This window comes from Sylvia atricapilla, chromosome 3, assembly GCF_009819655.1.
Source record: "Sylvia atricapilla isolate bSylAtr1 chromosome 3, bSylAtr1.pri, whole genome shotgun sequence".
NCBI lineage: Eukaryota > Metazoa > Chordata > Aves > Passeriformes > Sylviidae > Sylvia > Sylvia atricapilla.
In genome coordinates, this window is record NC_089142.1 from 63,344,890 (window position 1) to 63,358,045 (window position 13,156).

Consider the following 13,156-nt stretch of genomic DNA (forward strand, 5'->3'; position numbering starts at 1 on the left):
CCAAAATATGTAGCAGTATTGCAGAGCTACCTGCATAGGAAAGGGAAAGTCTGCTTTGGTGTGTGTATGTGATTATTTGAGGAACGTATTCCCAGTGAACCATTCTTTTGAACAGCTATTTGTAATAATTTGCTGCTTCTGCAGTTCCCTGTGTCATTGTTCAGTGCTTTAAAGTTTACGTAGTCTTTTAAGCTGCTGTGGGCAAAGCTGTATTTAGAAAGCTGTGCCGCCTTTTATGCGGTTTCATCCTCAGCCTAGTGAGATAAGCAGCCCTTTTAACCAAGTATTAAACCTACTGTTGCTAGAAACACAAATTGCAGGATACTGAAATTCAGTGCCAGGAGAACACTTACTGATTAGGGTTACTGTTGGTGTGATTTGGGCCTCCCAGCTTGGTTAGTTGAAATGTGTTTCAGAAACGACCAAGTGGAAGAGGACTGAATAAGAAATGGTTCTTCCTTGTAAAACCAGTAATCTCTTATTTGATGACTTGCTAGACTGGACTTAATGGTAGGAGAGTCTGCATGCTCAGTATTATGAGTAAGGTTTCTCAAGGGCCACCCACTGCTGGTTTTGTGTGTGGCCAACCAGTTTCAGAAAAATCATCCCAGGGAAAGTGAATGTTTACATCTTCACTGTATTATAAACTTCTTTTACATAAAAGTTTTCTGAATCAGTATATAGTAGCTAGTGCTAGAGCTTTTATTTTATTTTATACAGGAATTTAGTGCAAGAACTTTGAAAGACCTGGAATTTTGAAAACAAGTGTCCACAGATTATATTCTTATCTTTTGCAGAGGTGGTTAGATATTTTCCTGCAAAGTAGACTGCATCTGAAGAAGAGAGACTACTCCAGCGTCATTCCATGGGTCCTAAATAAACTAACTCAAGAAGCAGACCTGGCTTATCACTGTAGTGATCTCAAGGAGAACCTTGCAGTTAAAATGGCAAACAAGATATTAGATTGCCTGAGGAATGAGACTGTAAATAGTACAAAGAAAGTTGAAATGCCCTTAGCAGTTTGACCCATTATGAGTATCTTGTGCAATCACAGTTGGTCACCTGTAAAGTATCTTGTACTTCAAAAAGACTTTAGTTTTCTAGTTATTTTGTGTTCTTCTTAAGTATGGCTCTACCCCAGGTTCTTCAAAGGGAAATTACATTTGATGCTTTGGAAGCTGAGACTATGTAACTTAAACCTCAAGCTGAAATATCTTAAGAAATAAAGAGACCCTGTGAGGGAGATGGAATTTTCTTTTGACCACATGGGTGCTGTGTTTTTACCTGTTCATTTGAAGCAGCTGATGCTTGTGAGGAAGTGAACTTGGTTCAGTTACCCAATCCTTACATAATCCTGGAATGCAAGTGTAGTACTGGTCACATGAATGCTAAGTACGTTTGTAGGTGTGCAAACATAGTGTAAAATTGTTGCTCTTCAAGCTCAAGGGGACCAAGTAGTCCTAAGGAATTACTTCAGAGTTTTTCCTTTTCAATACTACAGGTTGGTAGGTACCTTTGAATAGTTCAGAACTAATTCCATTGGAAATGAAAATGTCTGAAAATGTTGCATTTTTAGACTCATAATGTGTTTTACTTGCAAGCCTGTTGTCTAAAGACTGATATATGTGCAGCCTTTTTTGCGAAGAGTTGCGTCCTTGTGGGAGATCTGTCTCACAGGAGCAAAAGTTAATATGTGTGTCTCATTGCTTCTAATCAATTTCATTTCTCCCTCTGAGGGACGATGTTAGCTGCCTGTTTAGTGGGGATAAATGAACATACAGAAGACAGAAACAGTTACGGATGTTGTATACCAAGCTACAGTGTCCTGGAAAAGAAAGCCTAGATGTCTGTTTTGTACACATCTCCAGAAGGACAGCTTTATTATCAGAATAAAAATACCACTCCAAAGATGCATGTGTCAGAACACCAGTCTCTATTAACCCACATTTCTTCTTTTTTATGTACATCCCTGAAATGAGCATTAAGGTAGAAGACTTGCATAAAAGAGTGAATAAAAGTACATGTGTTGGGGTAAGAAGTCCAGCTACTTCTCAAGAGTTATGAGTCTTCAGATCGCTCTCAGGGTGTGGTTTCACATTGCAGCTAACAAAAATCTAATGGTGAGTTGGCACTGAAGAAGGCGCTCCTGTCTTCCCTCAGCTGTGTGTTCCATCTTGCAAAGACACTCGTACCTGTCCAATGCTGTTGTATGCTGGAATCAGGGGCTATGTAGGCAGAAAATTTATCTCAGGTTTTTGTTGGTTATAACTCTGTATCAGGTGACAGTGGGGTTGAATGAATGTCAATGCTAGCACAAGAAAGGAGGCAGGAAAACTCTTTGACAGAGGGGAAGTAGAGAAGTTTCTTTGTTCTAGAGCAATTGGATATTTTAGCTGTGACTGGGCGTGGGGTTTATGTTAGCTTAAACCACTGGAAGATGGAGCTGGTTCTGACTTTCCTTTGAGCAGACAGTGAGCTGGTCCAGGGAGCTTGTTCAGCCGAAAGTTAGAAGGTTTTGTCAAATGTAATTGTCACTTGCCTCAGCTTGTGGCTCAGTTGCACATGCATTGGTGTTTGTGTGTGCAAGCAGTGTGACACAACATGAATGACGCTGGGGAGCTGTTATCCACCGTATTTATGCACTTCAGGAGCCCTTTACTAGAGTTCAGCCTGGTCCTGTGCCCTGAATGTTATTTGGGATTCATTTTGTGCAGTTCGAGGGTGTATCTTCTAGGTTAGCTTGAAACAAAAGAAACATAGTTGCCCATTCCGGAGTGGCTGTATGGAGGAGTGTGCTCCAGGAAGTTGGCTTCAAAGGCATGTTTCACATCTGACCTAAAGTGCTCATGTATATATGCTAATAAAGTCAGTTTTCGGTGTCTCTGGCATAGTGGGGAAATTGCTTATAAAAGCTATGATATCCAAAAAATGTATTGTGAAACTCATAACTTGTGCATGGAATGAATATAGTAGCTGTTCCATTTGTTTGATTTGTAGAGTTCTTACTTAGGTGAGTTAATCATAGAATGTTTTCTGAATTTGTACTCTTGATTATGAATCACAGAAACTTCAGCAGACAAGAAGCAAGTCAGTGGTGTATATGATACTCATCTGAAATTAATGAGTCAAAGCATCTTGCTTTAAAATACAACATTACTATAAATCTACAAATATGTGAGTATTGGCATGTATTTTCTCTAAAATGAATGAACTGTCATCTTCAGTGCTGGTATTGTACAGTGACTGTACTGTGCCACTTGACTTCTAATTTAGTGTTAGAAAGTCTTTGACAGGTGAATCAAGCAATTATGTCCAGTTACTTCAATTACAGTAGGCTTCCATTAGTCCAGTAAAAACCTAGTGTAAAGCTATTTTTGGCTTTTTATTTTTTAAGGAGTCTTTACAGACAGATTAGTTTTTCTTGTTCTTGTTTCATTGATGAATAAAATTACCCTCTGGTTGTCTACCTCAACTCTCTGTCAAGGTTTGCTGCCCTCACATCAGAAATTGGGAGAAAGTGTGTACCTGTAAGAAAGTGCATATCTGTGATGCAGCTGCTTCATTGAGAAGTGCAGACTCTGAGATGCAGGCATATGCTGCCTTCTGTTGTTCCTGAGGTGGTAGGTTTTGGCAAGTAGTTTTTGGCAGAGAGAGGGAACAGAAGATGCAATGGTGGTTTTCTCAGATGCCAGAGCTCATCTGCTGACAGGCAGCACAGCTATTAATGGAATCACAATCTATAGGCAGAACATGGCAAAATAAAATTGCAGCTTCTTGATTTAAAATGTTGGCTTCTTTGTTAGAAAAGGGATGTAGAGAGAAAGAGATCTAAGAAAATAACAGCTTGTTCACAGTTGCTGTGTTGTTGCAGTTACTGTTTCAGTGACTTTTCCTACAGAAAGACTACCTGTTTGTCAGATCAGTAGAGTCTACTAAATGCCAACTTTGAATGGAAGCTGAGCCAGGGCATGCTTAGGATTGATTGTGTGGTAGAGACATGCAGAAGACTCAAAATCATTCTGGTTAATTTGCTGAATTTATTCTTTCAGAACTGATAGGGTAAGAAATTAGAATTGCTTATATATGGCAAATTTCATGCCTTCTTTTCAATTGTAGGAATTTGAAGTATATTTAAAATAAAAGCACTTTTAGATCTTTAAAAATGTTTGCTGTATAAAAAGCTTTCTAAACTTCTCTAATACTGACCTATAACAAGCCCAGATGAAAACAAAAAATCACTATTTAATCCAACTCGCACATTTTGGTGGGGGGGTGTTTGGTTTTTTGGTTTATTTTTTTGTGGTTTGGGCTTTTAAAAATAATTTTTAATCTTATATTAAAATGTCACATAGAAAAGATTTAAAGATTTTTAGGTTTGATTTTTTCTGAGGCAATACTTGCAACAGGTCATTATCAAGGTATTCTTCCAGTGTAGATACCTCTAACTTCATCTATTTTCTCACTAATCTGTAGTATTTTTTTAGCCTAAGCACCATAAAATGTATGAATCTGTAGGCTTATGATTATAATGTTACCTAATTTACGTATAATTTTTACATGTTTATATATTTTCATATAAAAGATGTTTGCACGCATGTATTATGCTGTTTCCCAGTCCTCATTTAGTAAACAAGAGCTGTTGAAAACCTGTTGTAAGTGCCTGGATCTGCAGTTAAAAATATCTACTTTGTGAATCACCCATTTTTTCCCTCCAAATGTCACTATAATAGAGTATTCTCCTTTCAGCTGACCAGTAGGCTGGCTTTGATTCCCTGTATTGATGAGATACACAAGAGTGTACTTTCTGTTAGTGCCAGGAATGGCTTTTAATCTGCTGTTTATCCTGTGAATTATGCTTTGAATCTCTGCAGAGTTCTGGTAAAAATGTTTGTTTAGGTAATGTTACTTTCACAGAGACTATAGTGGGCTGAAAATTAATTTCTTTTTACAGTTAATTAGTTGGAGTGGTCTCATCTCAGCAGCATTTAGGAAGAGAACAGTCATTGTTTTTTGAAACAAAAGGCAGGAAGTTAATGGCAAAACTTTAGGACTTAATTCAAAGTCTGTTAGACTTATATTTGTTTTTAGTGGATTTCTTGGTGGTAATTGGTTTTGATCCTTTGAAATTAGTTTTGATACTGTACATAGTAAATAATTCCTTCATAATTCAGTATGCCAACACAGCACTCAGATAATTTCAAGTATCACAGCTCAGCTCAGTTTGAAAAGAGTTTATTCTTTTCTTTTTAAACATGCTGTCAGATGACAGCAGGGGTGATTAATATCCTTTCTGACATAGCTGGATAGAATTCTAGAATTGGAAATATCAGGGCCTTTGGCAAATGCAGCTGTCTTAGAATCAAGTTGGCTGTACAAAATTATGGTTTGTAAATTTGATCTTTTACTGTTTAAAGTGATTCTTTTGTGTTAGAAGTTTTAAGTACTTCACTGACTGTGAAAAATGGTAAATACACCTTTATCTTAGTCTAATCTTCAGTAAATGTTACTGCAGATACTGTGAAGTTATAGGACTTTGCTGGCAGTCTCTGTGACTTTTCAATTGTATTTTCTAGCTTTCAAGATAATAGTCCTTGCAGACAAGTGTGCTATCTATTTGGTCATAAATATTTGCTGGTTTAGGTTAGTCCTTCTTGTAGAATTCCTAGATGACAGATTGGAGTTCAGCTGTTCGTTTAAATGAGTTTGAAGTCAGAAGTGAGAGTGTGGGAGAATTACGTTGGCTATCAGATTTTTCTCACTGGAGTTCCAATAATGATTAATGTAAGAATATATTTCCCTCTTATTATCTTTTGTTTAGCATTTCTGTTGACCATAAGGATATTCTTAAGCCAGCAATGTCATTCTTTCTAAATTAATGTACCAAGTTGGTGATCGTGTTCATGACTTGCTTGTTTTTCCACCTGAGGTAGTGTCTGAAGAGTTAAATTATCCCTACGCTTGTTATACAAAAAACACAACATAATTTAGGCATGTCTGACTGTATAGGAACTGTGTTTTGAGAGGTTAAAAGACTTGGAAAAGATGACAGTCTGACCTGAATTTCTGGAATGATTGACTTCTGATGTTTAAAATGGTTCTGAATTATGGTAACAGAGCCATGAGTAGGCTCAGTTTTGAATGTATCTTTCAACTTTAATCCTATGAAAGGGATGAGCTGTGTAAAATTTAGCATTAGGTGCTGACATACTCCTGCTGCAGACTAGTAGTTGGGAATTTTGTAGAAAAGTCTGTTGTTACTATTACAATAGTGTGGATGACTTGTTTTTTCTGATTTGAAGCTCTTAAAGAATTTAAGACCTAATGTTAACAATGGAGTCTCAAGTGTAGTTCTGTAAATGTGCAGTTTTTAGAACTTTAACCAAGGTTTGTTTAAACTTTGATAGACAGACACATTGTTAAGGCATCTTAGTCTCAGTGGGAGGAGGAGGGTAGTGCAAAGCTAAGTAACTAATTAACAGTGCTCAGAATGATGCTCAGATGAGAAAAGACTGGGCTGGGAAAGGAGTATAAAGTAGTGGACACAGTAGCTTCAGGTAAACTTGCATGGATGTGTTCAGGAATAACAGGAACAGACCAGGACAGATGTATTTGTCCAGGCCACAGCATGACCACTAAATCTGGGATCAGAGAATGCCTTAATCTTCATTTTACAAAAAAACCAGAAGCTTGTGCTCATTCTTTGAGGTTTTCCTCTGGCATAATAACAGAACGTGATGTGTGGGGAAAATGTTAAAACTGGAAAAGAAAGAAAATAATTATTAACAAAGAGTATCAATCTTGGAATGCTTCAATTGTAGAGAAGATCTGAACAGAATGAAAATGTCTGTATAAATGTTCCTTTCTTCAGCTTTTAGTATTATGGGAGAAATATTCAACTTAATGCTGCATGGTAGGAGTATCCACAATTAGAGTATCTGTGAAGTATCTCTCCAGTGCCTGCTGAAGCTAAATGCTTTCTTGATAATTATATGCAAGTAATTCCATTAATTTGTTTATGCTAAGGGAGATAAATTGCATTTTGAAGATCGGTAGAGCTTCAGAAGTTACTTACTCACATAAACTTCAACCATAAAAACATGCAAACAACACATAAAGTTAGGGCAAACTTGGTTAGTCTTCGTAAGTATTCAGTTGGACTTTTAATTACTGCGAGAATAAGACCAAGTGCCTCAAAAGATTACAGAGGAAGAATGTTGTTCTGTGTGTGCCAGCTGGGGCTTGTTTGCCATTTCTGCTTCAGGCTTTGCTTGTCAAAAACATAAACTGCAAACCTAAAAACAAGTATCTGATCTTGACCGGTGAGAGATTTGTGCTCCAAGATCCCTTGCAGTTTGTTCATAAAAGCTTGTACTTTCTCTATTGTAAATAAAGCCTCTGAGTAAATAACTTCTGAAGCTCTGCTGAGGTGTTTGTTGGTTGGAGAGTAGACAGATTCAGTTTAATAAAAGAGAAAATAACTAACACAGTAACTTTTTGTTGGCTTAGTGAGTGGAGTAATCACATTGTGTGACTAGACAGGTAAGCCGCAGTTACTGCTCGGGAATGGTGAACTGCAGCTGAGAGCCGAGGAGGGAGGAGCTATTTAGGTTAAGCAGTAATGTAAAATTACATAGTAACAAAACACAGGTACATGAAATATCTCACTTTAAAGGAACTCTCTTTATGCATAAAAAAGGAGAAATGGTTCTTGTAGTTCCCCAGGCTGTCTTTTGCTGTTTCAGATTTTTTTTTTTTAATTTCCAGTTCTTCTGTCTGCTCTATTACCATTTCTGCTTGTAAAGAGTCTTTCTCATAAGCACCTACTCTGCCAAAAAAACAGCAGTAGAGCATTAATGCAAGCAAAGAGCAACTCTGTCTTGAGGTCTTCCAGGTGAGACTTTTTACTTGGGATGATGGTAGTTGATTTCTAAGTGAGTGTTCATCTGGCTATGTGTATTTTCCTTATTTAGTGCTACTGAACATGTCAGAAGGGTGTACAGTTCTTTATTCTGACCTGTTTTGGGGGGTATATGACAATATATTCATTGAGTTGTAGTCAAGTAGGGCAGTCTGTTACTCTAGATATTTGGAAAAGTCGCCCCTCTAAGTCAGGGTCTTGTTGCTGCACGTAAGGTGCATCTGCCTCATCTTTGTGGATTGGTGGGTGGTGCCATGTACTACCAAATCAGAAGGGAATTGCTGACCTCTGGAGAGCTGTGGAGCTCTGCACGAGAGACCCTGTGGGTCAGATTCGTGTGTAGAGTTTGTAACAGCTTTTGTAGAAGCCGTTAGTAAGACAACAAATTTTGATCGCAAATGGAAAAATCAAAAAAGCTACTACTGCATTAGGAAGTGTCTTTAATGGATGAGACTAATGCACTGTGAATCTACATGCTACCAGGAACAACAAGAGGTGTTGCAGTCTGCTTTTGGAATGGCTCAAGTTCAGGAATTACCTAAAGTGTAACTTTTCAAAAAAGCACCACCAGTAATAAAAGTTCTATGGGGTTTTTGTGTGGGTGTGTATGATGTTCAGCATATTCACTTCTTAAGAATTAATTATCTGTCATAAATCAGAGTTTTAAATTTTCAGTGCTTTTCTCTGCCTTTCTATTAACAAAGTGAAAGCATGACTCCAAATCTGGCAACCTGTACTCAAGGAGTGGGCAGGCTTGTAAAACAGATCTGAAAGTACAGGGGCCGAATAATTCCTCTGAGCCTTAAAATACTGGATCGTTTTTTGAACAGCTAATTATTTCTGATGTGATTAATTCTGAAATTTCATTTAACTGAAGCAGATGTATGTTTGACACTGAAATGACCTACGGAATGGGAGATCTTAGTTCTAAGTATCTATAGAGAATTAATTGTCCAAGCTGATGAGTAGCTTTTTCTTCCCGATGGCATTTTAGCAGTCTGCTTCCACTGTGGATCTATGCAATGTGAAAATCAAGGGCGGAGAAGTATTAGGAGAAGCTCAAGACAGTAAGAGACTCTAAATAGTTCACTCCCAGAGAGCATATGTTGTCTTGGAAGTCCTCCAGCACTATTGGTTTTGTTTCTCTCAAAGCCTGTGTTCTGAAGCCAGGTTTGTGGAATTGACTGAAACACATCTTCATGGAACAATCAGTAGACCTTACTATTTGTTATGCAACAGAGAACAGCAATGTCCTAAATATACTCTGTGCCTTGGAATTCTTAGTATCAACTGATTAATTGTATTTACTACAATGCCTAAGTACCTAATAAGATAAATGTGTATATTAGAGGTAATTTACACTTGCTGTTCAGGAGCATGAACGTTTTCTGCTTCACACTGACTGAATTTTAAATACAGCAGTATTCATTTTCTTTCATAGATGCATTTTGCAAATGATCTTTGGATGGGTGTAAAACTGTTTAAATGTTTGCAATGTGCTGAAACATAGAATTCAGAGCAATACTTGGACTGTTTCTTTTAGTGATAGTCTTTTTTTATCTGTCTACAATTGGGGTTTTTTTAAAATTGTGTTGCACCTTGTGCCAAGCCTTGTGGAGCCATGTGAAGAACTGGGTCAGAGACTTGACTTGGTTAAAAATAACTCATCAAAAGAAGGATCTTTGTCGGTTCTGTTATGTTCCTGTTGCACAGTGCAGCAACTGTTGCATCCGTGAAGGTACCTGTCAAGAGAGATTTTTTAAGAGAAGTTAAAAATTCTAGCTAATGTTATCAGACTAATCAGTATTACTTTGTTCAGTTGACAATAGGTTAAAAACCATAGTTGGAAAACTGCCAGGCTGCAGTCAGCAATTAGTGAGGTAGATGGAGATAAATGAAGTGGCAGGAATTGATCTAACAGCAGTTGCAGAATAATGTGATTAGAATATAAGGAATTGGGAGGAAAGAAGTGTATTCAAGCTAGGAAAAAAACTAGTGAAGGAGATTTTCACAGGTCTTCAGTGTGTAGGGATGGTCACGGGTTTTTTTCTGCTACAATAGCAACTATTAGAAAACATTTTTTAAACTTACATTACTCTTCCCTGAATTACGTTATTGATGTGGCTAATTTTTGTTGTAGCTGAGGTGAGTAGAGTACATGACTTCAGGAGAGCCTCATAGGACAGTGTATTCTAGAACCCAGTTTGAGCTTGTATTACATAAAATTTTTAAATTGGAAAATGTTTTGTCATATGTTTTCAGCTTGCAGAGAGCTTTGGAATTCTTGTCAATGAACTACTGCATATGAGATACAGAAATAACATTGTTGATATGACACATTTTTAAATTTTAAACTGTGAATTAAAATCAGTCCATTATCAGTTACATTTTAATTAACTAACAAAACTGAGGCAAGTTATTGTATTTAATTTTTTATCTTTTTTGTACCTTAAGTAAACAGCTTTTTATATGTAATGCTTGGTTTTCATTTGAAAGTTATTGTTAATGTGCACAGTAAAACTCAAAATGATTTTCTAAATATTGAAGCACAAGTATATTCATACAGTTTGGTTTAACTCAAGTTTGTGTCATATATATTGTATAATGAATATGAAAACTTGCTTTGTATTTCTGGTGCATGGTTTACATGGTATTATTCGTGTTCTTGGTTAAATTTAAACATAAGAGAAAACGTTGTTACTGTATAGGTGATCACTCAAAGAGGTTGTCTAGAGAGGTTTTACAGTTTCCCTGCTTGAATATGTATACTCAAAATTCAACTGGACACCATCCAAAGCAACCTGCTGAGCCTGCTTGAGCAGGCAGAGTGGAGCAAATGATCTCCAGAGGACCTTTCCAAGTTCAACTGTTCTGTGATTCTGTATAGGGTTTCTTTGTGTTTAACAATTTTCATGTTTATATTCTTGGTGTAAGGCTTCTTTTTTAATCAACAGTGTCCTGGTTTAGATGAGATGATACAAAAAGTCCTCCTCTAAATTTGTTCACTCCTCCTCCCATTAACAGACAGCATGTGTGTTGTAACTTCCAGCCTGCTGAAGTTGTCTTCAGGTCTTGCCTCTTGCCACCCTCTGGTATGGAACAGTAGGTGCTTAAGTAACTCTCTTCAAGTAGATGAAATATTTTTATCTTTACTGTGTAGGTGGCATGCATGTTGCTTCATTTATTGTTTTAGCATTGAAGTCATCCCTGTTTAAATACTGTTGTACTTTTGCATGAATAATATTTACAGATAATAGGCTTCATTTGCCTTGTAGAGGAACCTGGGGGCAGAAAGACTGTGATGTTCTGGAAGACTCTCCCAGAGAGATTTCCTGAATTCTGGGAAGTGTGTTCACTGCATTTGATAGAGAGATGATTTGTTCCACTTCACCTGGAATTTGTAAAGGTTCACAAACCTCTCCCAGTTCAAGGGCCTCTTATTTGAACCTGTAAGGGCTCTAGAACGTATCTGCTTGAAACAGTGCCCTTTGACAACATACTTCTTCCCAGCTGTGTCTGGTTTCTGCCAACTCCTGATATTTCTGATGCTGTTGTTACATCTTTGCTGTATTGTGACTGAGCATGCAATTTAATAATTCACAGCTACTGCACAGCCACTGTGGTTTGTGGGTTGTTTGGGGTTTTTTTGTATCAAGGCTTTCAACAATTCTGGAGCTTCACAGAGTTGTTTGCTTTACTCCAGTAAATTGCAGTAGTGTGACCTCAGGTTCTTCATATCTAAGGAGATTAAAACAATTGTGAAGCATTTCGTCTTGAAGAGTTTAGGGAAATTCCTTGTCCTCTCTCTTCTTAAGCAGATGAAAGCCCTCAACCTATATCTCAGAGAAGCAATCATTTGATAATTTTTTATTATTATTCCCCCATTTAGTATAACTTAATACTTGTTTCATGTTTAAACCCTGCTTCAGGGAGTTTCCAGGTGAACTGTTTTGAGTATGTTTGGGCATGATGTCACTCAGCAGAGGAGTTTCCACTAGATGTTTGCGTCTAATGATTTTATTCAACCTTCATTTATGCTTCTAGTTAGGTTATATTCTGTATTTGAAATAGAAGACTGTTTTAGCTAGCTATGCGTGGTTTTGACACCTCTTGTTCAGGATCAGAAGAGCATTCCTTTTTGGGGGGAAGGATTAAGTGGGGTTTTTTGTGTTTGTTTTTTTTTTTTTTTTTTTTTTTTTTTTTTTTTTTTTTTTTTTTTTTTAAATATCCTTAGCTTTTTGCTTTTCTTGATACTTACATCTGGTGTATTTATATATATTTGCTTTGAATCCATGCTTGACTTTCCTTTCTCGTACTTACCTGTCACAGTAGCTTAGTTATTAATTTAGCTTTGAACTGAGATTTTTTCCTATCTAGCATACTTACAAGCTCCAACAAAAGGTAATTTGTAGTTCAGCAGTGGCTTTGAAATTGCACATTACTGCCTAATGATTCCATAAGCTCAAAATGCTTCTATCATTGCTTTTCATGAGACTCATGAAAGTCTGGATAATTGATCTGTTGGTGCTAGGCTATTGAATACACAATATTTTCTATTTTGCTTGTGGTCAAGTTGTGGATGTTCCATGATTCAGTTTTCCAACATTCAGTACTTTAAAAAAATTGCTTTTCCTGTCACACTGGTTTTGATTCTTAGCTGTCTCTTGAATCTCCACTGCTTAAGCTCTGCTAGTTATTTAAACTCTGTATAATTATTTTTAGCAATAGGTTGAGTAAAGGTTTAGATGTTGATGCCTCAGTTTTTATTTTAATTGTCATCTGTTAATTTACACTCTCACTTCTTTCCTGGTGGCACTTTTTGTAGTCCAGCCAACCTGTTGAAATTAGTGTGTTGTGTTCAACTGTATAAAATTATTTTTTTATTCAATGGATTTTGGAAACTACTGTGATCCCCTGAGTGCTCTCCAGACATCAAGCGGCAGAAATATTACAATGGGAAAATAAAAATAACGAAGGAGCTGTGGAACAGTGTCTGAAGTGTGATGCAGGCACAGACAACTGAGTTAATGCAGTAGTTTTTGTCCAGCAGGATTTGAGCTGCATGTACAGCCTTAAACCTGCTGATCCTCTTGTGACTTTTTTGGAGCTAAGTGTTTGTCAACATCCCGCACCATCCTGCGACGGGTTTTACAGCAGCTTATTTTCATGAGGTTCCAGAATCCTGGTGCATGGCAAGGAGATAACCAAGCGGTTTTTTGTTGAACTGGATCTGGCTCG

At 37.1% G+C, this 13,156-nt stretch overlaps 1 protein-coding gene across 9 annotated transcripts in view; it reads left to right on the forward strand.

Annotated features, from left to right (window-relative positions):
- REPS1 (RALBP1 associated Eps domain containing 1) overlaps positions 1-13,156 on the forward strand; it is a 58,884-nt gene that overhangs the window by 1,422 nt on the left and 44,306 nt on the right. The window contains exon 1 of one of the 9 annotated variants that reach the window (XM_066315594.1): positions 3,153-3,174. The exons of the other annotated variants lie outside the window; for them this stretch is intronic. The gene's annotated coding sequence lies outside the window, so the exon portion shown is untranslated. Of the gene's footprint in view, positions 1-3,152; positions 3,175-13,156 lie in introns of those variants that run through there. 9 annotated transcript variants of the gene reach the window in all.